At 37.3% G+C, this 26,819-nt stretch overlaps 1 pseudogene; it reads right to left on the bottom strand.

Moving 5' to 3' along the window:
* Positions 1-4,722: 4,722 nt before the first annotated feature.
* LOC149182125 (transcriptional activator FHA1 pseudogene) lies at positions 4,723-5,121 on the bottom strand (annotated as a pseudogene).
* Between the last annotated feature and the right edge of the window lie 21,698 nt (positions 5,122-26,819).

Below are 26,819 nucleotides of genomic sequence, written 5' to 3'. Positions count from 1 at the left end.
TCAAGATAAATGAAAATTAATATAATGATCCAATACAAATCAATTTTCTAAAGTGAAAAAATTAGTTTCAAAAGTGTGACTATCGGGTTCCAAAATTGATCTGTTATTGAATGTTAGTTTTGCTGTGCTAATTTCAATTACAGATTTATAAACATGTGCTTGTTCATTTCTTCCTGTGAATAGTTTTCCTTAGGTTGTTTGGTTATTGAAACAAGTAAATTTCATCAAGTTTAATGTGACAGACATGAACAAAATAGCCTAAAAAACAAGTACTTAACAACAGACATTCAAAGTATAGCAGACCATCAAAGAGACACTTTAACACAGTGTTTTGATGAAGGAGTTCACCCCTCCTGGATTACATCTCCTTGGTCCAACTTCCATGTCTTGGGCCTCTGTATTAGCTCAACATCGAAAAAATGTTGTTTACAAAGCTCTATTGCTCCTGATACTTGCATAAATGTGTTCAGAATGTCGAAATTAACTAGGAGCACCATTTCCTAAGCTCAATTTGGTTGAAAAATGCTCCAGTTATGACTCAGACAATTTTTTCCTTGAAAAGCTCCTCCAAAACTGGAATGACTCTAGTTAGGGACGCTAAATTAGGAGTTGGCACCAAAAATGTTGGGACTGCCAAAACTCCATCTGTTTAATCTCAGAGTTAACTACGAATTAATCAAATGCTAAACCGAGATTAGCACTTAATTATGCAGATAAACCTGACTGTTTCCGAAATCGTTGGTGGTTTCGTCAGAGGTGACACATGTCACGGTTTGTTAAACATCGTGGTTTCGTAGCGCTGGACGCCAGGTTAGCTGACCTCCACTGTAGTCGTCGGATCCGTTCACATGGCGCTAACCGTCAGGGTCATGGTCTATGTTGGAGCCACCACACTAACCATTTGGTGTAACCATTGTTGCGTTCACATGGGGAGGGTTGGCCTGTGGGCTGGCCCTCCCCTAACCACCATACCAATAACCGTTACAGTTTAAATATGTATGGTCTGCTATAGGGGTAAGCAACAACTAGTAACGAAGTTGGTAGAAGGCTTTGCTCTACTAAGGGAAGTCATGGGTCGAACCCTGACTCCTTTAATAAAATTTTGCTCCAGTGTTGAGTCTGCCTACGCTATTGGGAGGTGCCACGTGGTGGCCTTCGAGCTTGCCACGTGGCATTCTCTCATTGGCCCAAATGTTAACCAATCAAACTATGCCAACGCACCTGCCACATCACCAACTACAATCAATCACTGTGACACTTGTTGAGACATGATTGAATGTTGACCAAATTGACCCTACCTAGTCACTTGCCATGTCAGCAGTACGGACTGATGACTATGCAGTGACTGAGCATTTTTTTTCAAATTTCACCTATTTAGCAAAGCAAACAAAACATAATAACTTCCTCATACGAACTCAATTGTCAGTGAAATGAGTTGCGTTAGGATCAATTTTTTGAGACAGATGTAGTAGTTCAGGTTTCGGTCCATTCTGAGAAATTTTATTTTTGAGCTAAATACTGAGTGCCTAATCATTCCTCCCCTCTAGAAGCCTTTTGGACCCCAAAATATATTATGAATTGTTCAAAAGGTGAGGGGACAACTCCCTCACCTTCTCGATCTGCAACCATTTGGATTTAGAAGGATTTTTTCCCTTGAGTCCCACTCTAAGGTATTCGACATTCCCTCTTTTCGAATTCCTTATTCTTTTGTCAAGTATGAGATCTTGCTAAAGTTCATCAAGATATTCTAGCGAGAAATCATCTATTGATGGCAACTGAACTTCTCTCCTTGATCATCAATCGAAGGAGGCTCAAACAATCTCAAATTCTCAACATTAACAACAGAATATATTTGCATATAAGGAGGCAAATCAAGCTTAAATGCATTGTAACCAATCTTTTCTAGAATTTTAAAAGGACCATAATGGATTGGAATAAGCTTTTTACCTTCCCCTTGAAGTCTCTCTTTGCTAATATATAACCAAGATTCGTCTCCAACTTGAAATTTGTGATCAACCCGGTGTTTGTCATTCCTTTCCTTGTAGCTACTTTGACTTTTCTCAAGATGTTCCCACAGTGTGCGAGGTATCAAATGAATTTTCTCTATGAACTTCCTTGTCTTATCGATGACACTATGACCATCGATGGTGACAACTTTCTCAAAGATGAAGTCCAATGGTGATCTTGGAAAGTACCCATAACATGCCTCAAATGGCGATGTGTTTGTGGAAGAATGCTTTGCCCTGTTGTATGCATGTTGTATGTAATGCAACTATTCATCCCACAACTTGGGATCTTTGCTGCGATATCCTCTAAGAAGATGAATGATTGTTTTATTGACCACCTTAGTTTGTCCGTATGTTTGCAAATGAAAGGTTGTACTCTTCTTCAACTTTGTGTCCATCATGTCCCACAAATTTGACCAAAAATTCCCAACAAATCGAGAATCTCGATCACTTACAATAGAAGTAGGAAGACCAAAATGCACCCAAATGTTTTTGAAGAAAAGATAAGTTTTTGTTGTTGTTGTTTTTTTTTTCCCATAGGAAAATTCGTAATTTTATTAATAATAACAAAATTACATTTTGTAGATGCTGAAGCGCATATTCAAAAGCAGGTCAAAAGACTATTGTCAAAAGAAAAACCAGAAAGAAAGTAATCGGAAGAAAATAATGTACATTTGGGGAGAAAATTATGCTTTTCTCCCTTTTTTCTTCTCAACCTTTCGCCACTCCCCTTGAGTCGGTGATGATGAAAATAGTACGAGAGAAGTGTCCTCCACAAGGCAAGGATTTTCCTTGTCTAAATCAGAGTGGTCTGAATAATGATGTCTTTTGGCTCCACTGGTGTCCATTGTGTCTGGTATCTTCTCCGACAAGGAGTCCATCAGATCCTGTGATACAAATTCCTTAGTTTCTGGCGCCTTGTGTGTCTGATTGTTCGCTTTGGGAATGGGGTGTTCTTTTTCCATAGCTTCCTCCTCAACAGGGACATCATCAGGATCTGGTGGAGGGATTATTGCCTCCTCATCCTCTACTATTTCATATGGATTCACTGTGCATTGCCAACCTCTTAGTTTTGGTGATTGTTTCTTATTTCTTCTGGTGTCTTTTTTGGCTTGTGGGTAGGTACTAAGAAGGTGACCTGTTTGTTGATAGCCACGACACCAGAATGCCGTATTCTCATAATCTAGTGGTTGTTTCCACTGTGTGTTGTTATGGATCAGAATTATGCTGTCAGGTAAGCCTTGACTAAGATCTACCTCTACACAAATTCTGGCAAAGGTATGTATGCCTCTTGTGACTCTTTCCACGTCTAGCTTGAGGAATTTTCCTATCGCATTCCCCATTCCTTCAAAGACTTTGGGTAGCCAGAAGTGTAGCGGGAGGTTGTGTATCCTGACCCATACAGGAATTTTGGAAACCACCATAGTAGAGGCATCAAAACCTGGGAACCAGGGAATCATGAAGAGTCCTGCATTGCCCCAGAACCATGGTCCCTCATGGAGGACATATTCCCTTTCCTTGACCATGTCGAATTTGACAATAAAAAAACCTTTGGAGCATAAATGGATGTCACAATTTGTTGTCCATGTGGAGTAGATCCATTGTTGTAATGCATCTGATTTGGGCCAAAAGCCATTGAATCTGCATATGAAATCCCTTGTATAAAAATCAGTATAAAATTTATTTACCTCAGGCAGAGAGATAGTCAGTACTGGAGTCTGCGTTTTTTGCTCCACAATGTAGGGTCCGGGTAGATCTTGTGGTGGTGCTGGTTTGGTGTTGGCTTCTCCCTTCCCTTTGACTACATCCTTGAAAGAACCTGTGCCCTTTGAGCTAGATCCAAAGGTTCCACCTCTCAGCCTCGTGTTTAGGATGATGGTTGAGTCTGACACAATTCCATAATCCTGCACTGTGTATTGGTCATGTAAAATTTTTCTTGCATATATAAAGCTTTGCATGCTTGCTGATATGCCTGTATGTGCTTGTATTTCATACTTTATATCTTTTATCATCCTCCCCTTCCAGGTTCGCTTGCAAATCGTTCTTCCTGACAATGTTCTAATAAAGATTTGTATCAGATCTTGACCGAAGTCCTTGATGGATAGTGCTATTCTTGGCTAGGGTTCATTTGCTATTTGGGGTGCTGAAGTTGTAGGATCTATGCGTTCTGGATCATGATACTCTTCTTGTAGCTGCAGTGATGAAGCCGCATTGCCTTGCTGCTTGGGTCTGTGTGTGTTCCTTATCCCCTTCTTGTTTGCATCCTATGGGGATGGTAATAGGGATTCCTCAATGCCGATAGATGAAACCCTTCCTGGATATATGTTCGAATATATGCAGCTCTTTTGTGCCAGCCTGCATATGAGCAAATCGATATCTTTGACAGTATCGAGCTTGTTCAACAGGGAAGTAAGCAAAGCCGTTCTGGGTACGCAGCAAAATTTCATCCTCTCTTCCCCTTTGTTGAGGGTTCCAAGTACAACAATTTCAGGTTCATTCGGAGCCCCCCCAGAAGGTGAAACCCCGGATGTACGCTCATAGTTGTACTCATCCGGGCTTTAGTTAAGAGACGGCAGATTTCCTAAAAACAATTTTCCATCGTCCAGATCTCCCAGCATGCAGCTGATTCCTTTCTGCGGTCGGCCTTTCGATCCATCAGGCTTGATGGGGAACACCTGGCTGGTAAGTGCTGTAACCTCCTCGTTGCTGACTCATTTCACCCCCTAGGTCTCGTCTTTGCCGTTATTGTCTCAAAAATGGGACCGGTGTTCAATGCATGAGGAGTATAAGCACCTGCATGTACGCTGCCAAGGGGATTCACAATACTCCTAACTGGGAGCAGGAAATAGGACTTCTTGTACCCGATCTGCAACAAATCCTGCAAATCGAGCTTAAAAGGATGGTGTTCTGGAAGATACAGTACCCCTTTCATAGAACCCCCGATTTCCCCCAAAATTTCTAGAGCGTGTTTCTTTCTGTCGAAATCATAGTTAACCTTTGTGCGTTGGTGAGAAATGATCCTGCCTGCACCGAGTTCATACAAATCGATGTCCTCTATCAATTTCTTGCTATCCCTGCCGAGGGTTTTCGAGCAACTCTGCATGATCAAGGCCATTCTCCGTCTGCTAATATTTTTTGTTGTTCGCAGACATCGAAAAGATAAGTTGTTTATTCAGCTGTAATTTGATTTTTACATGGTGTTAATATACACATTTTTCTAAACCTATCTACAACTACATACAAGTAATCATGACATTTCCTTGATAATGGAAGACCTCCTACAAAATCCATTGAGATACTCTCCCATGGACGTGAAGGTACCGGAAGTGGAGTGTATAATCCAAGTTTCCTATTGCTAGGCTTACTTGTTGCACACAAAGAACATCCTCTTATGAAACGAGAAACATTATCAAACATGTGTGGCCAATAACAATACCTTTGGAGATTTGCTACTGTCTTGCCTACACCAAAGTGTCCAGCAATCAATGAAGTGTGTGCCTCCCTTATGATACTGTTTCTTTCTCCCTATGGAATACACAACTTTCCCAAATGATACAACAAACTGTTATGTACATGATAATCCAACTCTTCAATTTGGTTTCCTTAACTCAAGTTTGCATACACATCTTCAAAGTCACTATCATATGGATATTTTTCAATGTAACTTTCATGCAAAACATAATTTTTCTTGAGTATAATAGACGAATTTACAATAGGTCTTGAGAGCATATCAACTACCTTAATGTAGATTCCCTTTTTATACCTGATAACCAAATGAAATTGTTGTAGAAAACCCATCCATCTGAAATGTCATGACTGCTGCAACTTTGATTGTGACTGTAAATACTGCAATGGTTGATGGTTGGTATGGATAATGGTCTCCTTTCCCATCAAGTAGTGTTTCCATTTCTTAACACTTTTTACCAATGCGTAAAGTTCTTTGTCATAAGTGGGATAGTTAGTTACAGCTCCATTAAAAATTTCAAAATGAAATGAAATGGGATTACCATGTTGCATAAGAACTGCTCCCATGGCATAATCACTAGCATCCGATTGAATCTAGAATGGCTGTCTAAGATCTAGAAGAACCAATACCCTTGATGAACTGATATTTTGATTCAAAGAATCAAATTCTTTCTGTTGTACATCTCCCTAATGGAAGACTTTATTGACACTTGTCAATGCATGTAATGGAGCTGCAATGGAAGAAAAATTAGCAATAAACTTTCTCCAATATTGTGTTTCCCTAAAAATCTTCTTACCTCTGTAATTGTATTGGGCCTGGGCCAATTCAGAATAACCTCAACCTTAGAGGGGCCTATATTCATCTCACCTCCTCCAACAATGTGTCCCAAATACACTAAATAATTCTTGCCAAATTCACACTTTGACATCTTTAAAAGCAACTGTTCTTTTCTTAAGACATCAAGTACTTTGTTTACATGCATGACATGTTCATCTCTGGATTTGTTGAATATGAGTATATCATCTACGTACACTATGAAAAATTCATCTATAAATGGTCTCAATACATCATTCATTAATATCATGAAAGTAGCTGGAGCATTTGTAAGACAGAAAGGCATAACAAGCCACTCAAACAATCCTTGTTTAGTTTTAAATGTGGTTTTCCAAATTTCCTCTTCAACTATTATAACTTGATGATAACCAATTCGTAAATCTAACTTAGTGAAATAATTTGCATACCTCAACTGATCAAGAAAATCATGAATTTTTGGGAGTGTATAATGATTCTTTACCGTGATTTTGTTCAGTGCATAGAAATCCACACACATGCACCAAGTTCCATCCTTATTTGGCACCAAAACAATGGGCGAACCACATGGTGAAGTAGATGGGTGTATAATACCTTTGTTCAACAATTCTTGAATTTTCTTCTTGATTTCCATGCTCTCCATAATCGACATGTGATACATGCCAATGTTTGGAAGTGGAACATCCTGTTGCAACTGAATCTCATGTTGAATTCCCCTCTTGGGAGGTAACCCCTTTGGTTCCTGAAACATCTCACCATGCTTTCTTACCACATCAAACAAATCATATTTCAATTTGGCATCACAAACTTCAAAAGATTCATAATCAATATCATTCTTTTTCTTGATCATGAGAAGCACAAAATTTTTACTTGCATTTACTAGTCTCTTCATCTGCCCTGCATTAACCAAAGAAATGTTCAGCTTTTTGTGATGGGCTCTCACAATGTACTCCACCCCATTCTTGAGCAATAAGTATTTGTTTTCATGGTGATAAAATACTACTTTCCTATCATACAAATAAGGACTACCCAAAATGATTCCTGAGATGTCAAGTGGAACTACATCTAACTCAACTTCATCAATGAAATTTTCAGTAATGGCGAACTTGAACAAACACTTCCTTGTAACTTGTAAGTTTGCATTGTTAACTATCCAACCCAATGGATATGGCTTATGATGAGGTACAATTTGAGATTTTTGACCAAGTCTTCTGAAATTAAGTTTGATTGTGACCCACCATCAAATAATGCAACAATATATGTATGATTTGAAATCACCCTTACATGAAACATCTCTATTCTTGATTATTCATTTGGAGTGTTGTTTTGACTGTTTGAGGAACTAGTGCTTGCAACAACTTCTTTCCCTTTTGTGACCATGGCTGAAATCTTGGTCTCATCACCAGAATCTGAACCAAGGTCATGTTGTGTGGTAGCAGTCGTCTTTTGTTTTCCCTTATTGTTTTTTTTCTTGAGCCTTAGTTCGAGATGTAATTTCCAATAATGGGCTTCATCATGCCCAGCTTTGACTCAATGTTGGCATATGGTTTTCTCCCATTCTTTATTCACACTTGAATTTTTCTTTCCCTTCCATTTTCCTCCCTTCTCTTTCTCCTTACCCTTGAATGGATTCTTCTTACTACTTGCTTCTGGAATGTTCTTTCCCCTTGCTTCAAGGTGCGTGGCTTGCACACAAACCTCATCCAAATTGCTTGGATTGAACATAAGGATAGTATGTTTCAAATAGGAATGTAAACCCCCAATATATTTCAACAGTGTATCTTGGGAATTCAAATTTACTCCTAACAACAAATCCCTCTTTCTAAACTCCTGGGTATAGTCTTGGACTGTTTGGCCTTTAAGTTGCCTAAAATTTTGCCAACTCATAATGGCTTTTTGCATATAGGCTAAAGGGTAAAATTGTCTTTTAATTGCAGAAACAAATTCAACCCAAGAAATGGATATCTTACCATGAATTCAGATTTCCTCTGAGTCTTTGCTTCCCACCATACTAATGTTGCTCCTTCTAGCCTCAATGAAGCCAACTAGATATTTATGTCATCTTCTTGAAGGTTCTGAATTCTGCAGTATACCTCCAATTGTCGAATCCAATTGTCTAACTTTTCTACATTCACTTCACCATTGTACATGGGAAGTTCAAAATTAATGTCCAATTTGAGTAAGGGAGTTTTTCCTTTTGGGGTTTGTGAATGAGTATGGACAATTTCTGTGGTGCTAGTGGAAGATGATGCTATGTGAGATGATGAAGATGATGAGGATGGTGGAGATGGGGGTGGATTTCCACCATTACCCTTTGAATCCTTCTTCTCATCTTTTTTATCCTTTGAGCTTCCTTCTCCATGTGGAGGTTTAGAACTCTCTCCAACCATTCTAGTGTTACTATCTTCATAGATGACTTTAACCATCTCAGTTAATGTGAAGAAAGATTTCTTGAATTCTTCCTCTTCTGAAAAAGGATCTTCAAGCTCTCTTTCTCCAGACATAATGGATGTGGATTCAGGTTCAGAAACTGGTACTGCTTGTACCTCTTCAATCTCAGTTGAAGGCAAAACTTGAGGAGTTTCAAGTGGGTGGTGGAGATTGTGGCCTTGTGGCTCTCTTTCTTCTAGGCATAACCTCAGGAGTTGCAGCCAACATTTTCTCTTCTCCTCTCTGCAACCTTAACCTTGTAAGCATCACAATTTTGCAACCATTAAAACCCTAATTGCACAAACTCAAGCAGTCAAGAAAATCAACCTTTGCTCTGATACCAACTTGATATTTTATCCAATGTTAGTTTTGTTGTGCTAATTTCAATTACCGATTTATAAAAATGTGCTTGTTCATTGCTTCCTTTGCATAGTTTTCCTTACGTTGTTTGTTGATTGAAACAGGTAAATTTCATCAAGTTTAATGTGACAGACATGAACAAAATAACTTCAAAAACAAGTACTGAACAACAGACATTCAAAGTACAACAAACCATCAAAGAGACACTTTAACACAGTGTTTTGATGAAGGAGTTCACCCCTCTTGGGCTACATCTCCTTGGTCCAACTTCCATGTCTTGGGCCTATGTATTATCTCAATATGGAAAAAATGCTATTTAAAAAGCTCTACTGCTCCTGATACCTACACTAATGTGTTCAGAATGTCGAAATTAGCTAGGAACACCTTTTCTTGACCTTAATTTGGTCGAAAAATTCTCTAGTTATGACTCAGACAATTTTTTCCTTGAAAAGCTCCTCCAAAACTGGAATGACTCTAGTTAGGGCCATTAAATTAGGAGTTGGCACCAAAAATGTCGGAACCGCAAAAACTTCGCTAGTTTAATCTCAGAGTTAACTACAGATTAGTTAAATGCTAAACTGGGATTAGCACTTAATTACGTGGATAAACCTGACCATTTTCGAAACCATTCGTGGTTTCGTCGGAGGTGACACATGTCACGGTTTTTTAAACATCGCGGTTTCGTAGCGCTAGTTGTCGGGTTAGCGGACCTCCACCATAGCCATCGGATCCGTTCACATGGCACTAACCGTCAGGGTCATGGTCTATGCTGGAGCTGCCCCTAACTGCCATGCCAATAATTGTTACAGTTTAAATATGTATGGTCCGCTATAGGGGTAAGCAACAACTGGTAGTGGAGTTGGTAGAAGGCTTTGGTCTGTGAAGGGAGGTCGCAAGGTCGAATGCCGACACCTCCAATAAAATTATGCTCCACTGTTGAGTCTGCCTAGGTTGTTGGGAGGTGCCACGTGGTGGCCTCTAGGCTTTCCACGTGGAAGCCTCTGGGCTTGTCACGTGGTATTCTCTCATTGGCCCAAATGTTAACCAATCAAAGTATGCCAACGCACCTGCCACATCACCAACTGCAACCAATCAAACTGTGAGACTTGTCGAGACATGATTGAATGTTGACCAAATTGACCTTGCCTAGTCACTTGCCATGTTAGCAGTACGGATTGCTGACTGTGCAGTGACTGGCCATTTTTTTTGCAAATTTTCCCTGTTTAGCAAAGCGAATAGAACACAATAACTTCCTCATACGAACTCGGTTTTCAGCGAAACGAGTTGCGTTAGGATCATTTTTCTGAGACGAACGCAATCATTTAGGTTTTGAGACATTATAATAATTTTGATTTTTGACCTAAATACTGAGCATCTGATAAAAAATTATAATTTTAAATTCACTATAGGTAACCGTGAACTATATTTTTCATTTTTTGAATATGATATAGCACTTTCAAAACTAGTTTTTTCACTTTTTAAAGTTTATATTGCCACTTTCAATATCTAATTTGTCACTTTTGAAAACCAATAATGACACTTTAATAATCTAATTTGGCACTTTTGAAATATGATAGTAGAACTTTCATAATTTGATTTTGCACTTTTCAAGCCCCAATTTTGCGCTTAATTTTCAATCAGATATATATATATATATATATATATATATATATATATATATTATATATATAGATATATATATTATATATATATATATATATATATATATATATATATATAGATAAAGTCAATTACACATATTTACCAATACTACTAACTTAATCATTCAATTGAACATATACAAATCTAAATATCTTATTAACTATTAAAACGTTGTCACACATCAAAATTAATAAGAAAAAGACTTGAAGTTGTTATTTAATAGACTAGTTTCATTTTTTATAATAGATCTCACATTACTAACATCATTCATGTGTAGCAAGTAATGTAGGTTTTAACCTTGTACAATTAGTTGCTACAAATAAATTCCTAGTAAAAAAAGATGCAACGACAGATACAGACATCCACATAGAGATTTTACCCGAGAAACCCAAACAAAGAAAACCATAAATTTTTTTCAGTATATTCGTCTTTTATAGTATTACAATACAATGTATATATTATGCAACATTCATAAACTTCTAATCCATTTACCTTGGATTAGAATACAATCATAATTCCTTAACCATAACTAAAAAACCATGGGCTAAACCACCATGTACCATAAAATCACTAAAAGTGAAAATTGTGTGCCAAAAGCCTCCAAAAATGGATGCAAAAATCACTCAAAAAACAAAATTTCAAGGTCGTTGTGTCCAATACAACATGCAACACATGGGGGTAGTCCTACAAATAATATAACACATATCCAATAGGCAAGGCCACAATCAATCTAAAAAATATGTGTCATTAACATTATCACAATTATAGCCTTTTGTAATTGCATTAATTCCGTTTGTCATTACAAGTTTTTCTTTTGAATCATTTATAATATTTGTATTTCTAACGTTGTAAGCACCCTTTCAGATCTCCTAAAAATTATTTAGATTTTGAGATGTACATATAGGTTCCTAACACCAACATCATAACTCTTTATTGGTAAGGTACCACAATCATGTTGTGTTAATATGACTCTAAATCGCTTCATTTTCAATCCAGTTTAATCAAATAAAGAGGGAAAAATCAAATTCACATTTTTCTTTTAGATAGAAGTCCATAAACCAACCACAAAAATACTAAGGCACTATTCAATGACTTCTCTAAACCTTGGGCATATAGAATAAACCTTTGTACTTATATCCATGTTTGGACTTCTTGGCAACTATTTATTTTGTAGTTATATTTTAGTAATTGAATGTAACATGACTCCATTCATATTAACTATAATCAACCATTCATATAACAATCTTTGTATTTGTAAGAAAATAAACACAACACACAATTTGAGAAATATCAATATATGTGTTACAAAAAAATTATTAAGTATAGTAATTGCAAAAATGATATGCAATTTTTAAAAGACAACATCACCTACATAGTTCCCTTCATATTTTTTTTCCAATAGCTAATTACTAAAATAAATACAATTATCATCAAAATACACAAAAATGTTTTTATATCTCTTTCATATGAGTCATCAAAATGTAAACCTTGACCACAATATAAAGTAATTCTCTTACTAATATATTTTGGATTTGAATGTTTTTTACCAATAACTCATGTTTGTACAATTCCCAAGTGATTCAACAATAAACACAACATTGTTCTTAAATTTCTATCCCTTTTATTTGAACCATCAAAAGTGAAATTTGATGCCATTTTCAAACAATTATCCTCATTATTGTCTTCTAATGGTATTGATCTTAATATATAAACAACATGTTTGACTTTCCATATCTATCTCCATATTAACTTAATACATATTTTAATAGTTTCTTATAAATATCAGGACTTCACCCATATATTGTTATGCAAACAACTCACAAAATAGAAGAATGAGATAGATCAACGACTTCAAAAGTAACCTCTTCGAGGGGGAAACCTCCTTTACATTACACAAATGAACAATTCTTGGATGATACAAATGACAAGACCTCCTTTCTATATATAGGAGTCTAAGTGGTCCCAATATAATAAGAGCCTACATAACAATAATATTGTTGGGGCACAACAATAACAATAGTGGGCTTCAATGGGGCACAATAATAAAAACATGGGGACTACATGGGCACAGCAATACGATAAGGGGGTTGCAATAATAACAATAAGGGGCTACACTAGTAGTATAGGGACCTAACATGCCCCTCTCCTTCAAAAAGTGTTGTCCTCAATGCTTGAGTAGTTCTAGATGCTTCTGTATAAAATTATCATCCTCCTATGTGGAATCTTCAGCGGGTAAGATCTTCCACTTGATGAGATACTCTGAAATTGATCTATTTCGTAGCTGTCGAGTTCTGGTTTCCATGACTACTTTGGGTTCCAATATGATTTTTCCTTCCTCGTCAAGTTCCGACAATATTTTTTGAACTGGGAGCTTGTCACCTATAACCTTCTTTAAGCATGAAACATGGAGAACTGGGGGAACTCAAGAAGATACAGGAAGCTCCAATATGTATGCCACCTTCGACCTTGAGTTACTTATTGGGTGGGGGGCCGAATCTGGTATGACACATATCTAATTCATGACCGGAAGAAATCCATTTTTTTATGAAAGAATCTGGCCATTTTCAGAATAAGAAAGAGGGCTCTTTTTTAGGGGAAAAAGAGCCCTCTTTCTTATTCTGAAAATGGCCAAATTCTTTCATAAAAAAATGGATTTCTTCCGGTCATGAATTAGATATGTGTCATACCAGATTCGGCCCCCCACCCAATAAGTAACTCAAGGTCGAAGGTTTCAAGCTACGCATCCTATTGGGAAAGACGGCCGGCTCAGTCTCCACCGCAGGCAGGATGAGGATCGCCTTAGGGCTTTCGTACGTAGGAGGGGGCGCATCGGGCCCGATTCCATGGGGTTGGTGACAAATGGCTATATCAATAAACAAGCATAATCTCTATTGGCATGGGCCGGGGAAGCAGCGGTACTTCAAAGATCACCAAGAGGAACCCTAAGCTGTAATTGAACAAGATCAACACCTATTTTCTGGAAAGAAAGCTGAGAAAGCAAGTAAATAGAAGGATACCTTACAATATCGTATGGAATACGAATTAATATACCTCAATCTCAACCAGAGAGACCGAACCTACTGTCACCAAATCACCACCTCCCCAGGTTAAGCTGGTACTCGCTGTTGCACCAGGAGCTGTTGAACCAGGTGCTGAAGCATGAGTGTTTTGTATCCTTTCGTTTTCACCACCCTTCCTCTTCTATACTGACATGATTTTACGTTGGGTACGCGCGCTTTGAACAATGGAGGGAATAGTCCTATCTGCCCTTAATAACCCATTCATTCAGCCAGCAGGGGTGGGTTTAAGACCTTACCATGAAGAAGCTATTACCATAAGCAGACGATGGGGTGGGTTTATGCCCAGGATTGATAGAGCTTACCTTCTGAAGAAGAAATCATGCTTCCTTGCACTAGGAAGCGCAAGCCCCTCCAGGACCTTCTTACCACCTTCTCTACAATGCCTACTGTACTTATGTGCTGCAAAGGTCACGATTGGGGTTTTCCCCTTTTGAATCGAGTGGTCAACCTCATCATTTTGGGTTTCTCGGTGATCAATTTGGGTGATTCGATCGCATAACGAACCGTCGTAAGAAGTTTGTCATTCCGAGTCAACTTATTACTTCTGTCAGAGTTGTTGGAGTTGGCCAGTCCCGGACGGCTCGAGTCTTCTCCGGATCTATTCCGACTCCTTCTGCTCCAACGATCCCAAATACACGGGCTCCTTCATCCCGAACTATTCTCTGCACAGGCCAGGCAAGCGTAATATCGAGTGCATCGACTAGCATCATTGAGTACCAGCAACATTTACTGTCACCGACATCGACTACTCTTGGATCGGCTCTTAGATTGAGTGATCACCACCTGGATCAAATGATACTATGAGCGCTCTAGGACGTCCTCAAGATATGTTCTCAGATACTGCTATACAATTACAACCTATCTTTGCGCAATGGATACAAAACACTCATGCTTCAGCACCTGGTTCAACAGCTCAATCTTTTGAAACACCTTGTAAGGACCATAGTACTTTGGTGATAATTTATTATCCTTCTTAGGTTGCTTAAGAGACATTAGTTTTTATGGTTGTAGCTGTAAAAATACACAGTTGCCTACATCAAAATTTCTTTCGTTGCTATGTTGTTCTGCTTGTTGTTTCATTTGATTTTGCACCAAAGTATGGTTATCCTTTAAGAGTTGGAGAACTTTTGGTTGATGCTCGACGCGATCTTCCATTGCTTGAACCTTATAATGATTGTCCAATACTTTTTTGAGATTAGGAGAAATAGATGATTTCGTTGTTTGAACCTCTAGTGAACATAATTGTGCAATTACGCCCCGTTTTTCTCTCTTTAGAATATTTTTCATGCCATTAGATATGATTATCTTTCTTGGTTTCCTTGTGATACCCCGTAATTCAACTTCCTTTCCTTCCCAAAAAAAATTCAAGAAAAGTTCTTGAAAATTGAAAGTTATCGTCCCCAAAGACTATAACCATTGGACTCCTAGTACAACATCAGCACCACCCATTGCAATGGAAAGCATTGGACTATTCAAGACATATTCTCCCATGGATAGCTTGATATTATGGCACTTTCTAGAGAAATTTATGGTTCCTCCATGTGCAACCATTACTTGACACTCTGGTGATGGATATAGGAAGCAATTTAATTCTGTGGCTATCTTACAATGAATAAAATTATGGGTACTACCCGAATGAATCAACACTATTAACATTTTCTTCTTTATATGCCCTTCTATTTTGAGTGTTTGAGGAGTGGTAATTCCTTCCAATGCATTATAAGATATGGTTAGATTTATTTCTTCTTTCTCTGCAATTGGTTCCTGGTGTATATCCTCTTCTTTTGATGTTTTTTGTTCCTTTTCTTGCTCCTCTTCCCCATCTATGTAAATTAATTTCTTCTCAGCACACTTATGATCTTTAGTGTATTTTCTATCACAATTGTAACAAAGCCCTTTGGTTATTTTTTCTTCCAATTGTTGTGGTGTCAACCTTGTAGGTGGTGAAAGGCTAGGAGCAACAACACTTCCATCTTTATAGTTATGAATGGTAGGATTCCTTGTTGCCATAATTTTGCTTTCAATTTTTCTTGCCAACCTGTATGCCTTCTCCAATGAATCAGGTTCCCAAAGGTGAACCTCATCTTGGATGTTATCATTTAAATTCCCTATGAAGACATCAATCCTATGCTTCTCTGGAATACTATTTACCCTTATATTCAATTTTTGGAAGTCCTCAATGTGCCCTGCCATTGAACCCTTTTGTTTGAGATTTATCAATTGGCTAAAGAAGGTGTTGCTCTTTGTATCCTCATAACGTGCTATCATTTCCTCCATGAAAATTGACCAGGTGACAAGTGGTTTATGAGAACAAATCCCTCTATACCATACAAACTGATTCAGTTCTAAATATAAATATGCAATATGTACCTTTTGTGGTGGTTGCACATCATGTAGATCAAAATATTGCTCCATTTGTAGTATCTAAGTTACCGGATCCTTGCCATAAAATTTCCTCATATCTATATTTGGAATATGTTGAGTCTTCAATCCAACATTAGAGTCTATGAAATCATGATTAACATTTCCTTTTTTCCCATCATAAGTTTCCTCTACCACCTTTTCGGCATTATGAAGTCTTTCTTGTAGTGACTTTGTCCCACCTTCCTTCAAACCTTCTATGTATTTCTTCAAATATTCCATGTTTCCATTCAATTTTTCTTCTATACCATTTATCTTATTGATCATATCTTCAATCACATTCTTCAAATCATCCCTACAATTTTGCTTACTAGGTGTTTCTATTTTCTTGATTCGAGTCATTCTTTTTCTTACTTTTAGGAGCTTGATCTTGAATCTGTTGTATCTATGAAATTTCGAATCTCCAAGGTCTGAAATTCTGATCTGTGGTATCCCTCTACGTCCTCTTTCCAACGCCACTAGTCTGATCAAAATTGGATTCTCCAAAAAAGTGTTATGCCCAATCTCCCAAGATGACCTGATTATATACTTTTTCAGTAGGTCAGACTTGTACGAAGTGTCACGTGTCACTGTTTTGGCCTTCGGATGTGGAAATGATACACATAAAACTAAAATCCGTCTTGTTTTCTTCAACTTCTTACAAAATTTCAATCTGATGCTTAGAGAGAAAGTTATGACAATTTTCCCAAGGTCACCTGTTTGGGATGTAATTCGGGAGCCTGCAAAAACCCTAACTTCCTTGGATCATATCTCTGAAAATATAGTGAGACAAGATATAAAATTCAAACCCTAGTTTTATCAATATTTCGGCTCAAATGGGTTTTAATTTGAACTTTTGAAACATCGTATAAGAAAACTTATTACGAAAATTCCACAATGACCCGTTTGGAGCAGCAAAACCCTAGAATCCAAAGCTCTGATACCAAATGTTATGCAACCAGATCACAAAATAGAAGAATGAGATAGATCAACGACTTCAAAAGTAGACTCTTCGAGGGGGAAACCTCCTTTACATTACACAAATGAACAATTCTTGGATGATACAAATGACAAGACCTCCTTTCTACATATAGGAGTCTAAGTGGTCTCAATATAATCAGAGCCTACATAACAATAATATTGTAAAGGCACAACAATAACAATAGTGGGGTTCTATGGGGAAAACCAATAACAACATGGGGACTACATGGGCACAAAAATACAATAAGGGGGTTGCACTAATAAAAATAAGGGGCTACACTAATAGTACAGGGACCTAACATATATGCATTGTTGGTGACCAATGTATACATTACTAGAGACCCCAAATAAACAAATAAAAATTCTTCAACTATTCAAACTCACTCATAAATTATTTTATTATAAGCAAACCTAGATCTATGCCAAAATGTTCTCATGTAATTTTGAAAAAACTAGGACTAAACATTCATGCATAACAATGGTAATAGTCATGCACAAAATCAAGTTGTTTGTAAGTTGGTGTTCTTCCAATAAACACTCAAACTCCAAAAAGAAATCCATCTACTCCCAATACTAATAATTTATTTTGAGTTAATGTTTGTACAATCTATTTACAAAATAAAATTTAAATATTAAATTCAATTAATTATGCATCAATTAGAGTTGATGCAAGAGCACCCTTAGCCTTGGACAATCCTCATCAACCAAAAACAAGTTTCTGATAAGTTTGTAATAAGTTTTGTTACTCTCATGTGTTTTAAATTGTTGATACACCTATCATATTAGTTGTTGATACACCCAACTGGTATTTTTTGTTGCTCCTGTAGCTACATTTTATCAAAGTGACAATTTCTCTCGAGTTTCTAACACTACTAGGAGCGCATGTTGATACTCCTACTATGTGAAGTTGCTGACACATCCAAAATTGGCAGTTATTTAGTTATGCTACTAAAGGAAAACCACTATTGGGTGCACTGTGAGGATGAGATGGAGGTTACAAATTTTGTTTTTCCTCACACTAAGAGGAATCAAATCGACTTAGTTTTGGAAGGAAAAGAAATCAGCCGTAGGGGAAGTGATTTGTTTTAGTGGAATATGAAGAGGTTAGCAACATGAAGATAAATTGCATGAACACAGCAGAAAATAAGATTTTTCATTTTACTATTGGTTTTTTGTTGATCCGTTCAGGCTCCTGGATCTTAGGGTTGTTGGCATCGGTTTGGCTATTGTATGATTTCTAGAGAGTGTGACTAGTTGTTGTATGAGTTAGCGAGGGTGTTTGTGTGTGTTATTGTTGTGTGGGAATTTCAAATACTCTGAGGAATCCACTTTCATATTTGTATTCTTATATATAAAAGAACATTTTGAATGAAATAAAATATACTTGAATACTTGTCTATGTTCTCATGAGAATACTCAAATTACTCTATCTTTGTGCTCTATGTTTTAGTCCTTGAATTAATTAATATAGTAGCCAAATTACAATGGCCTGGGTTTTGTGCTTTATTTTTGTAGGTTTTGTGAAAACTACAAACTTTGGGTTGTGTCAAGTGGTATCATAGTGAGTTTCATTTGGGATTTTCACTTTGGATTTTCTTTGTGTGATATGGTACCAGAAAACCTTGTTTAGTGGTTGCACATTACGAGTGTTGAAGGTATGAGTTGGGTCATAGAACTTGGGTTGAGGTATGTGGATGTTGGTGAGACATTTACAACTTGTAAGGATGCCACTGAGGAGAAGAGAAGCAAGATGAGGAGGTGCAGGAAATTGAGAGCTGGAAGAGTTAAGACAAAGAATAGAAGAGTTGGAGAATAGAAGAAATGGAGATGCAGAAGTAGATTCAGAGCCCGAAGAAGAAATCAATGAAGAATATGATGTTGAGGAGAGAGACCCAACAACGAGGTTGATTTCATACTTGAGCAATAGAGGCAATGCAAGAGTTTAATTTTACTGTTATGATGGAAATCTGAGAGTTGATGTGCTCATCGATTGGATTGGAGAAATCGAAAGATATTTCAAGTATGAAAATTTTTAATATCCAAATCGGGTAAAATTCGTCGTAACGAAGTTGAAAGGTCATGTTTCATTCTAGTGGGATATGTTGCAGAATGATAGAGTAAATAATTAGCTAGAAAAGATCAAGACTTGGAAGAAGATGGTCATGAAGATCAAGGAGAAATTTATGCTTGTTTATTACCAGCATAATTTGTATAGACAAGTCCAAAATCTAAGACAAAAGGGAACCTCCATTTGTGAGTACACCAAGCAGTTTCTATCACTTCATTTAGGTATAAAGGAACCATAATTTCAAAAATTCACAAGATATGTGAATGGATTGAAATACTTGATTCAAGATGAAATGAGTATACATTACTTCCGAACAGTTAATGATTCCTACCACATGGCATTGAAAATAGAGGAAAAGTTGAATAGGAAAACACAGTAAAAAGGAAGAGGGATATGTTTTAGAGGCAAAGGTAAGGTAGGAACTGCTAGATGTAGTGAAAATGAAGAGGAATCCACCAGTGGTAAAGGTGGTAGAGGTGGAAGTTTTGTTGGAAGAGGTAAAGGTAGTATCGGAAGAGGAAAGGAGAAGTATGTGATTACTTGTTATCATTGTGGAGTTGAAGGACATAAGAATCTGAGTGCCCCAAGGGAGAAAGTTCAGGGAGAAGAGGTGAAGCTAGAGTATAATTTACACAAGTTGATGAAGCTTTTGTTTCTGGAGAAAATGTGATTGTGCTTTAACAGTAACATGGATAAAATTTGATGTTTCACATGGTATTTCTCAAGCCTGAGAAGAAGACAGTGGAAGAACCAAAATAAAGAAGGAAAGTTTTCAAAACTAAATGTAAGGTCCATGGAAAGTGTTATAACTTGGTTATCGATGGAGGAAGTACATAGTATTTGGTGTCTACTGGAGTCATGGAAAAGTTGAAACTCAAAAGTTTAGTCCATCCAAATCATTATAAAATCTCATGGTTACAAAAGGGACAATGGGTGGTTGTGGCTGAGCAATGTTTCTGTAATTTTCAAATCGACATTCTTCAAGAGCAAGTATTGTGTGATGTGGTTGATATGGATGCATGCCACGTACTTCTGGGAATACCATGGTACCATGGTTGTTTAATAGGAAAATTCACCATGATGGTTAGGAGAATATATATGAGTTCAGGAAAGATGGATAGTGGTACAAACTCACCCCAATGCTTGAAAATGCAATTATAATAGCAGGAAGTTGTGGAAGTACCAGCACGTGTAACAACAAGATCATGTTATGTTCATCGACCATGGAGTTTATACTTGAATAAAGAAGGTCATAAAATTTTGTTTCTCAGTGCTTCTAAAGTTTATGTAAGAGGAAGTGAAATTAAAAAACATATCGATAGAAATAAAATCCTTGTTAGATGAATTCAAGGAGATTGTTTCTAATGAACTACCAAAAGGACTACCTGCCATGAGAAGTATTACTCATCATATTAACTTGATTTCATAATTGAGTTTACTAAATAAGGCACCTTACATGATGACTCCAACAAAGAATGAAGAAGTAAATAAGAAGATAGAGGATTTTCTTGATAAAGGACTGACAAGAGAAAGTTTGAGTCCATGTGTTGTACCAACAATATTGACTCCAAAGAAGATAGATGAATAGAGAATGTGTGCAAAATATAGAGACATTAATAGGATAACCATCAAGTATCAATTTCCTTTACCAAGGATGGAGGATATTATGGATTTGTTGAGTGGGTTTTATATTTCACAAAGATAGACTTGAAAAATGGTTATAATCATCAAATTCATATCACGGAAGGTGATGAGTGGAATACTGATTTCAAGACAAAGAATCAATTGTTTGAATGGTTGGTTATGCCATTTGGGTTGGATAATTCCTATAACACATTCATGAGGCTCATTAATGAGGTCTTAAAACCATTCTTGGGCAAATTGTTGTAATATACCTGGATGGCATTTTGATTTTCAACAAAAACAAAGAGGAACACTTGGAACACATAAGGCAAGTGTTGCAGTGGTTGAAGGAAGAGAAGTTGCTAATAAACTTGAAGAAATGTACTTTCATGCAGGATGAGTTAGTGTACTTGGGATTTTTTTATTTACAAGGAAGGTTTGAATATGGATTCTGAAAAGGTGAAGGATATTTTGGATTGGCCAACACCTCAACCTACTTTTGAGGTGAGGAGCTTTCATGAATCAGAAAGCTTCTACCATAAATTCATTAGGAATTTCAACCTGATTTGTGCACCTCTCACTAAGTGCCTGAAAAAGGTGAATGTTAAATGGATAGTAGCAGCAAGGAAATAATTTACAAATCTAAAAGGGAAGGTGACAAAGAAACATGTCTTGGCCCTTCCAAACATTGATAAAGTATTCCAAATTTATTGTAACACAAGTGGGACAACAATTGGAGCATTTTTGAGTCAAGAAGGCATAACAATAGCATTCTTTAGTGAGAATTTGAATGATGCTAAGGAGAAGTATTTCATATATGATCAGAAATTTTATGCTTTTGTGTAGGCTTTGAAGAACTGGATACACTATTTGCTACCCAAGGACTTTGTCTTATTTACTGATCACAAGGCATTAAAATATATCAATAGTCAAAGTAAGTTGAATCAAAGGCATTCTAAATGGGTTGAATTCTTGCAAAGTTATACATTTGTTTTGAAGCATAGGTCTGGAAATTCAAACAAAGTTACAGATGCCTTGAGTAGGAGAGTGTTGTTACTCAACACTTTGTCAGTAGAAGTGGTAGGTTTGGAAAGCATGAAGGATTTGCATGTAGGAGATGTCAATTTTAGAGAAGCTTGGATATCTTGTAAAGCACCTTGGAGTGTAGATAGAACCATGTTCTTGGACTACCATATCTAAGAAGGGTTTTTATTTAAAAATTAGCAAGTGTTCATTCCTTAAGGGTCAATGAGATTAAATCCTATTAAGGAGCTACATGGTGGAGGACTAGGTCGAAATTTTGGTATTGATATGATTACAACATTGGTAAGGGACAAGTATTTTTCACCTAGCATAAACAAGGATGTTAGAAGTTTGTTGTGTGCTATATAGTTTTCCAACTAGCCAAGGGTAGAAGTCAAAATATAGGGTTGTATACTCCATTGCTGGTACCATAAAGGCCTTGGTAAGATGTGAGCATAGACTCTGTCTCGGGATTTCCAAGGACGCAATGAAACATGATTTAGTGATGTTTGTTGTAGATAGGTTTTCAAAGATGGCACATTTCATAGCATGCAAGAGAACAAGTGATGCTATTGAAGTGGTTGTTTTATTCTTCAAATAAATAGTGAGACTTCATGGGTTTCCAAGGACCATTACTTCAAACAGAGATACAATATTGTTGGGTCAATTCTAAACTATTATACAATTTAGTCTATCATTTGCAGACATATGCACAGACTCAAGTAGTGAACAAAAATCTTAGAAATTTTCTGACAAGCTTGAGTGGTGAAAATCCTAACCTGTGGGATATGGTTTTAGCACAGGAGGAGTTTTGTTGAAAATGCAAAAAGAAAATCTTGATTTAATTTTCCCTGGAATTAAATTAGGAGAAAAATTGTAATTCCACATCACAAGACAACTTGTAAGAGTTAACTAAGTTATTTTCACTTAGTTGACTTAGTTAATTTGAGTTGAGGGTTTAACTTGAGTCATGTAGAGTGGATCTTAATTCATAGGAGCACGGGTTGAGTTTATTTTGATTTGTAATTAATTAATCCAGTTTAACTGAGTTAAAGTCAGTTAAACTAGTTCCAACTATTGTAGGAACTAGTAGGAGGTCTAGCAGTGGGGTGCAACTTCAGTGTTCAACCAATTAACTGATAATTCAGCCATAAATAACTCATGCATGTGTGATCTATGAGTTACCTAATTGAGATTGGAATTCAAGGGTAGTGTACTATCAATTGTATAATCATCCAAATTGTACAGGTGGTGCATGCAATCAAAGGAAGGCCTAAGATGTATTGTGTATTTTTGGATGAGGAATTTCCCTAATTTATAGGGACTAATTCCCAAGGAAACATAACAAGGAAATAGGGACTTGGGAAAGAATAAAATTGGTTAAGTATTGGCCAAGGCTTGTCTAGGAAGCAGTGAGATAGATAGAGATAGTGTAGAGGTTGCTCGGGCTTGAAAAAAGCATTGTAATCTTCTCATATTTTTCTGACTAATGAAATATATAAATAGTAGGGGTTTTTAGTTGTGGCTTTCCCTAGGAAATCATTGTGTAATGTGTTAATTGAACTCTTTCTCTTGTATGCTTTTTGATTTCACGATCGTTAATAGTTTCCACATTCAGTAGAGTAGATTCAAGTCTATTGTTTTAGTAAATTACAATTAGAAGTTTCAATCTACAAGGAATTTATACATGGTATCAGAGATGAAATCACACTAGAAGAGAAGAATACGAATTTGTCTTTGCAGGAGGAATGAGTTTTGTAGATCTATTCTCCAGAGCTAGTAGCAGGATCAGAATGGCGTTCTATGGTTTGAGGCTCGAGTATTCCCTTGAGGGTAGCTCGAATTACATTGCTTGGAAGGACTGGATGGAAGCAATCATGGAAGATAATGGATTAAAGGAATACATTGATAGAAATGTTCTAAAATGAGCAGTTGCAAATGCACAAAATCTAGTAGAGTGGAAGAAGAATGTAGCCAAGGCAAGAAGGATCTTACTAGAAGGAGTTCGAGATCATATTGTTTCGAACCTCCATGGGAAGGAGACTCCATATGCAATGTGGAAGGCCTTGACAAACTTTTTTCAGAATAGTAGTGACCACAGGAAGTTGGCACTAAAGGAAAAGCTTCGTAAAATCAAGATGGAGAAGGGTGACACAATACCATGGTACTTGAGCAAGTTCACCCAATTTCAGGATGAGCTTTGGAGTGTTGGTGTTACAGTTTCTGAAGATGATTTGGTCAGCCTAACACTTCTAGGCCTTCCCAAGAGCTGGAACAACTACCAATATTCAGTAAATGGGAGGGAGAAGCTACCAGAGTGGGAGCGTTTGTGGTCCAACTTGGTTGCAAGAAGAGATAAGGTGGAATACCAGATATGGAACGTCATCCAAGCATGATGATGAGGAGAATTATGCCTTGGATGGAAAGGAAAATAAAGGGAAAGGAAATAAATTCCAATCCAAAGGATATTTTGGTCAGGCTGGCAAGAATAAAGACTTGTTGAAGATTAAATGTTTTCATTGTCATGAGTTGAGACACTATGCTACGAAGAGTCTGCACAAGAAGGCTAACAAGAACCCCTCATGAGGAGTGGTAGGTGAAGCTCTAGCTTCAAAATTCGAGTTGGATTTCACCCTCATTACATGCATGGTGACATTGGTGATGGGTAGTGTGTGGTATCTAGATAGTGGAGCCTCATTCCATATGACCAGAAACAAATAATTTTTCAGTGACTTGGAGGAGAAGGACCTCTAGATGCACATCGAGATGAGAGATGATGGAAGGTATAGCATGACTAGTATCAGTACAGTTACTTTTAAGAGGGATTCTGGTTCTCCTCTCATATTAAAAGATGACATGTATGTTTTGGTTCTGAAGAAGAATTTAGTTTCAGTTTCTATGTTGGAAGATCGTGGCTATGATGTGATATTTAGCAAAGGAAATACTTTTCTTCATCACATAACCATGGGACAAGTGAAGTGGATAGGGTTTTGGGTGAAGAACCTCTACAAATTAGATGTAGAAGATTGTGCAACATTGAGCACGAAAGTAGAGAAGGTACAGAGCTGAGACATTGGTGAATTATGGCATAGAATATTGAGCCATTTGCACCATGGAGCTTTGAAGATCATGTAGAAAATTTCTACAGGACTTCCCAAGAGTGCACTAGAGCAACGAGATACATGGAAAGGGTGTACATTAGGGTAGTACACCAAGGCCACCTTTCATGATAAGGATAGTCGAGCGCAAGAGATCCTTGAAAGGGTTCACTTAGATGTGTGTGGATGATTGTAGACAACCTCCATGGCCAAGAATAGGTATTATGTGATATTTGTAGATGATTTCTCACGTAAGTGTTGTATATTCTTCGTGCAGAAGAAAGACTGGACATTCTCAATTTTTTTTGAATTTAAAGCACTTGTTGAGAAAGACATAGATGGGAAAGTGAAGGCTCTTAGGAACAATAACAATGGAGAATATGTGTCGAACGAGTTCAAGAACTTATGTGCATCAGAAGGCATTTGATGGGAGTTAATAACACCCCATAACCCACAATATAATGGTGTTGCTGAAAGGAAGAAAAAAAGTGTTGTGGGAGTTGCAGGAGCGATGTTGAATGATCAGGGCCTACCATTGCACTTAGGGGATAAGCATGCAACACAATGATACATGTGCAAAACAGGAGTTGTCATCACATTCTTGGGATGAGTACACCAGAAGAAGATTTTTCAGGTAAGAAAATAGATTTGGCACACTTCAAGATCTTTGGTTCATCAATTTGTTGCCATGTTTCCAAGGATTCAAGGAAAAAGCTAGAAACAACAACAAAGTTGGGCATATTTTTGGGGTACAATGATACACCTCACAATTATCGAGTGTACCTTCCATATCACAAGATGGAAGTTGCTCATAGAGATGTGAATTTCAATGAAGAGAAATCCATGAGATGTTCCCTTGAGAGGGAGATTCATTTGCATGTAGTTGAGGATCTTTTAGCTCCAAAGGAAGAACCTCAGGATGTTGTGGAGCAACCACAAGCATAGGAGAAGAGAGTGAAAGCACCCACTCATGAAGAGACATCCAGAGATGGAAGGAAACACACCATAGAAGTTGAGAGATTGATGCATGATGCTAGATAGAATGTGGGAGAACCCACGTCACAGCGTAGGCAGAGGAGGTCACCAAATCGGTACAATGACTAAATGGGTCTGATGAGCAAGAGCATAGAGACTAAGCCATCCTCATTTGAGGAAGCAATGGAGAAACCGGTATGGGTTGATGCCATGGTAGAGGAATATGATTCCATTATTGGGAAAAGTGCTTTGGAAGTTGTCCCAAGGCCAGAGGACAAGTGAGTGGTAGGTTCTAGGTGGATTTACAAGGTGAAGCAAGCAACATAAGGGAGTGTCGAGAAACACAAGGCCAGATTTGTGGCCAAGGCGTTCTCTTAGGTGGAGGGAATTGATTACGAGGAGACCTTTTCTCCACTAGAAAGGTACTCTTCAATCAAATATATTTTAGCACTTTCAGTGCAGATGGGATGGAAGATACATCAGATGGATTTGAAGACAACATTCCTCAACGGAGTGATTGAGGAAGAGGTGTACATTGAGAAGCTGGAAGGATTTGAGACCTTCGACATAGAGTCACATGTGTGCATACTCAAGCAAGTGTTGTATGGATTGAAATAAGAACCATGTGCTTGGTAAACCAAGATCGAAAGCTATTTCACTAGGTTGGGCTTCACCAAAAGTGAAGCATATGCAAACCTTTACCATATTGTGGTTGAAGGTAAACTATTTATTATAGTTATATGTCGATGATTTAATTCTAACATGTGATGAGAAGTTGGTCAAATCTTGCAAAGGGGACCATGGAAGACAATTTGAGATGAAGGACCAAGGGCTCAT

The sequence above is a fragment of the Pinus tabuliformis genome, chromosome 3_2 (genome assembly GCF_031772625.1).
Source record: "Pinus tabuliformis cultivar Carrire ecotype Pingquan chromosome 3_2, CPIR1, whole genome shotgun sequence".
In the NCBI taxonomy this organism is placed as follows: domain Eukaryota; kingdom Viridiplantae; phylum Streptophyta; class Pinopsida; order Pinales; family Pinaceae; genus Pinus; species Pinus tabuliformis.
This window is presented reverse-complemented; position numbering and strand designations above follow the sequence as displayed.